Genomic DNA, 4553 nt, shown 5'->3' with positions numbered 1-4553 from the left:
CGGTGATCCCATGGACTGCAGCACGCCAGGCGCCTCTGTCCTCCGCTGTCTCCCAGAGTTTGCTTAAATTCAAGTCCATCGAGTTGGTGATGCCATACAACCATCTCATCCTCTGCCGCCTTCTTCACCTTGTGCCTTTAACTTGTCCCAGCATGAGGGTCTTTTCCAATGAGTCAGCTCTTTGCAAAAGGTGGTTAAATTATTGGAGCTTCAGCATCAGTCCTTCCAATGAATATTCATAGTTGATTTCCTTTAGGATTGACTGATTTGATCTCCTTGAAGTCCAAGGGACTCTCAAGAATCTTCTCCAGCACTACAATTCGAAAGCATCAAATGCTCTATGATCACCCATAATTTGAACTTTCTAAAAATCCTATGCTTCATGGATTTGTCTGTGATAAATTCAATCATAGTTTAGTTATATAACAAACTAGAGCCCTCTGGCTGCTGTGCTGAGAACCAGGATCCGCGCATCCTGGGCGGCTGGCTGCGTGGGCAGGAAGGTGAGCCGGCATGCCAGGATGGGAGCTATTCAAGGGGCCCGCGCGCGGGAGTGCTCCGGGAGCAGCATGGGCGGCCCGCAGGCCTGGGCTCTGCTTTGCTGCAGGCTCAGGCCACCTGTGAGGCAATGCCGCTTGGAGTGTCTGGGGCGGGGAGGGAGCTCCGTTCTCTGCGCGCAGGAACTAACTGGTGCTCCTTGGTGGTGACCCGCACTCTCTTCTGCCACTTGCAGAACGGCACCTACCTGCAGAGGGTGCTGCAGAATTGCCTCTGGCCGATGAGCTGCCCTAGGAACAGCTACAGGGGCTTCCCTGTTGGCTCGGTTAGTTAAGAGTCTGCCTGCGATGCAGCGGACCTGGGTTTGATCCCTGGGTCGGGAAGATCCATCCCATGGAGAAGGAAATGGCAACCCACTTCAGTATTCTTGCCTGGTGAATCCCATGGACAGAGGAGCCTGGCGGGTTACAGTCCATGGGGTCGTGGGAGTCAGACACGACTGAGTGACAGCTACAGGACAGCGGTGAGACCCACGTACAGGGTGATGTACAAGACAGTGACTGCCTGCCAGTGAAGATGCGGCCTCCGGCTCCTCGCCTAAGAGCTGCAAGGAAGTTGCAGGCCCCTCTGGTTTCGTGGCGCCGGGGTAGTCGGTCAGAACCACCTGGCGGATGGCCCTTCGGGCCCACAGGCTTCTCTGGTTGTCTCAGTTGCAGCAAAGTGTCGGAACTGATTGAGTGGCTGAAGGTGCTGGAGGTCAAGGTGGCAGGGCTGACTGTCACGGAGAGGGCAGGACCCCCGATCCCCCTGCCTTGGGGCTCCCCAGTTGCCCAGGAGGCCTTCGAGGGCTGCCGGGAGCCAGAGAAAACCAGAGGCCTTCTCTGCTCCCTTGAGATGATACAGTTGGTCCCTGGGGGCTTCCTGGGCCCACTGGCCCCACAGGAGACCCTGGCAGTGGGGGCCCAATGGGGATGAGAGGTCCAGCAGGTCAGCAGGCCCTCCCAGGGAGCACTGGTCAGGCCTGAGCTGTGGGTATCCCCACAAAGAGGAGACCTCCAGGGCCCCTAGGCCCTCCTGGCTCCCCTGTCCCCCAGCCCCTGTTGGACCACCCTACACCCATATCTCCCAACCTGGGGACCCGTTTCTGTCCAACACCTTCACTGAGACCAGCAGCCACTGGCCCTCGGGACCAGCTGGGTTCCCAGGCTCCCCAGACACATGGGTATCCTGGACTTCCTGGTCCCATGAGCATTCCTGGGAGTCCTGGACATATGGGAGCCTCAGGCCACACTGAAGCCAAAGAAGCCTCAGGCCACCCCAGAGAGAAGAGCGAAAGAGGACTGCAAGAGGAGCCCAGCCCCCAAGGCTCCATGGGGCAGTGGGAAGAATCTGGCTGCAAAGGAGACCCTGGTGAAAAGAGCCCACTGGACTCAGAGGGGTCGGGGACAAGCCTTGCCAGCAAGGCACCCCCAGCCTCCTGAAAGACAGAAGGGAAGGACACACGGCCAGCTACTGGATCGTGGTCCCCAGGAGCTGAGAGGAGACAGATTGAGGGTGGTGTTGGCCCCTTGGGGAGGGTCAGGCCAGGCTTCCCTTTCCAGTCTGGACTGGACTGACTGCCTCCAGGAGCTGCCCATCCATATTAATTGGTATCCTCAGGGTCTCTTCCACCACCTAGGCCTTTGGGTGGGGATCTTGGTCCTGGTACCCAGGAGGCACGTCTACCTTCTTTGAGGCTGAGCAGGGACTGGGGCCTGAGAGGGAGGTGTGGCCCAGGTGAGAGGGCTCAGGGCCCTGGGCCTCAGTTTTCCTCTGTGACATGGGGTGATGCAGGTCTGCGGCAGGGGTGGCAGGTTTGGAGCTTCTGTTATCTCATCAACTGCCTGGCCCTCCACACATCCAGGGGTGACGAGAGCAGGCAGTCTTGGCCTCCCTGCTCCCCAGCCAAACCTGGGGAGCCCACCTGTACACCTCCTCTCCTTGTTTTCCGGTGCTGGGGTCCTGACCCTGAGGTAAAGCTACCTGATCTGACTGGGTGTTTTGGGCTCCTTCTGTCAATTCTGACCCCTACACCTCAGTCCCTCCCGGGGGCATGGAGGAGGGGGCCACCTGCTCCCACAACCGCCTGTGACCGCCCCAGCAGGTAGATGTGTATCAGGCAATAAAAGCCTCTGCCTGACTGCCAAAAAAATTAAAAAACAAAGTAGAGACACCAGGTGGCATCTCTTCTTTAAGCCCAACTCTTGATACATGATAGTCTTTCCAAAGTTGTATGTCTTCTATCTCAATATTTGTGTTATCATGAAAAACACTTAGCAATTTGCTAGTATGTTTTAATTACCTGATTTGGCAAGGAACCCATACTGAAACAGTATTTTCCTTTGTACAATCTTTTATTTATCACTTTGTTAGGGATAACATTGGGTTTTTGGTTTTTTTTTTCCTCTTGCTTAGATCAATAAGGCATAGTAAACAATTCTGAACTCTTATTAAGTGCTATATATCTATTTAAATGGAATTATGTGTTGTGGTGCAATTGCTCATAAAAACAAAGCTAGAAGAATAAAATGCATTCCAAATAGAGATTCTGGGGTCGAACTTGCATTTATAATGGAGATAGTTTGTATATTACCAGCATTTTCTTTCTAAGGCTTTAGAAGAGTTTTATCATGCTAAGATTGAAGTAATTATGCTTCAGTTTACAGAATCTCAAATAAAAGGAATCTCTACATTAGAGATGAGATTCTTTTGTTTCAGAGTTCCTCGGTTAGCAACTGTAGTTTTCTTTACAACCTCACTTTCTAGATTGTTTTTAAAGCTGAATGGCTCAGTTTAAAAGTCCAACAGCCTTATACTTTTAACTTCATGGTAGCTTCACTAAAATTGCTGTGGATGGTGACAGCAGTGATGAAATTAGAAGATGATTGCTTCTTGGCAGGGAAGCTATGACAAACCTAGACAGTGTGTTAAAGATCAAGGACATCACTCTGCCAACAAAGGTCTGTACAGTCAAGGTATCATCTTTCCAGTAGTCATGTATGGATGTGAGAGCTGGACACAGTGGAGCACTGAAGAATTGATACTTTTGAACTGTGGTGTTGGAGCAGACTCTCAAGAATCCCTTGAAAAGCAAAGAGATCAAACCAGTCATTATTAAAGATATCAACCCCGAATAATCTTTGGAAGGACTGATGCTGAAGCTGAAGCTCTAGTACTTTGGCTAAGAGGGTGACAGAGGATGAGACGACTGGATGGCATCACTGATTCAATGGACCTGAACCTGTGCAAACTCTGGGAGATGCTGAGGGACAGGGAAGCCTGGAGTGCTGCAATCCATGGGGTCGTGAAGAGCAGACACAACCTGGAGACTGAAAAACAACAACTGCATTTATTTCACTGAAGACTCTGTCCTCCTCCCTCCCCTTACCTGTCATTAATCATTGTGAATTCAACTTCCACAGGGATTAGCCATATAACACTCAGGTCTCCCGGTTTATCTTGTCTTCAGATGTCCTTTCTCCCCTTCCAGTTCAACTATCTACTGCTATGACCACCCTTCATATTTTCATCTCCAGATTTTGGATCACTTTGGAAGATTTATTATAAAAAATTGCTTCCCAGCCACAAATATCTTAGCCTCCATCTCATTTGCTCAAGAAGCTTAGTCCGACAGTCATACAATTTCACTGGAATTCTAAGGGCATTATTCTTACAATAATTTCATGATATAAAGCATCTTCTGACATCATTATCTTCTTTGTGTAACTTAGATTCTATATTTAACATTATCATCCCTCTTTCAAATCTCCTCAACCACTATGAAATATTATCATTAATATTGCTATCACATTTATTATTATTGATTGCTTCTCATAAACTTCTCTGCTATCCTAGTCAAACCCACTGTCAAGTCTCCTCAAACAGCCTTGTAATGTGTTTCCACACTTCTACAACTTTCCAAAAGCAACACAGCAACATGATTGGCTTAAAAAAACTATAAATTGCATCATTTATCTTTCATGCTTACATAACTGTTCCGTTTCCATATTTTACCT

At 49.6% G+C, this 4553-nt stretch overlaps 1 pseudogene; it reads left to right on the top strand.

Moving 5' to 3' along the window:
• The first annotated feature begins 569 nt into the window (after nt 1-569).
• On the top strand, nt 570-2050 carry LOC145531041 (EMI domain-containing protein 1-like; annotated as a pseudogene).
• The last annotated feature ends 2503 nt before the right edge of the window (nt 2051-4553 follow it).

Source organism: Giraffa tippelskirchi, chromosome 2 (assembly GCF_054371585.1).
Source record: "Giraffa tippelskirchi isolate mGirTip1 chromosome 2, T2T-mGirTip1v1.2.pri, whole genome shotgun sequence".
NCBI lineage: Eukaryota > Metazoa > Chordata > Mammalia > Artiodactyla > Giraffidae > Giraffa > Giraffa tippelskirchi.
Note: the sequence above shows the minus strand (reverse complement) of the source record. Positions and strands in the feature narration are given on the sequence as shown.